Genomic DNA, 357 nt, shown 5'->3' on the forward strand with positions numbered 1-357 from the left:
AAAACTGTCAACAAGGATTAGCAAAAAAAAAAAAAAGTTTCTAGATTTACTTATTTTTATCGACAAAACAATGAACTTAAGATTTTTTAATCTTCACTTCACTATATAAACACAAATAAAATACATCAGTTGAAAAAAAAATTGATCAGCATCAACGAATCTGCCTTGTAGAGAATTGTATAGAAAGAAGAAATACTGATGCAAAATATCATCACAAAAATAAGAGCAAAATATTAATTTATAAATTCCTTAGAACTATATGCATTTTTTTTCCAGCCCTCTTCTCTTTTCTCTTGTTCTCTCCTTTCCTCCTTCAATCCTCTTCTCCTCTCTTCCATCTATTTCTTTCTCTCTTCA

The sequence above is a fragment of the Penaeus monodon genome, chromosome 31 (genome assembly GCF_015228065.2).
Source record: "Penaeus monodon isolate SGIC_2016 chromosome 31, NSTDA_Pmon_1, whole genome shotgun sequence".
NCBI lineage: Eukaryota > Metazoa > Arthropoda > Malacostraca > Decapoda > Penaeidae > Penaeus > Penaeus monodon.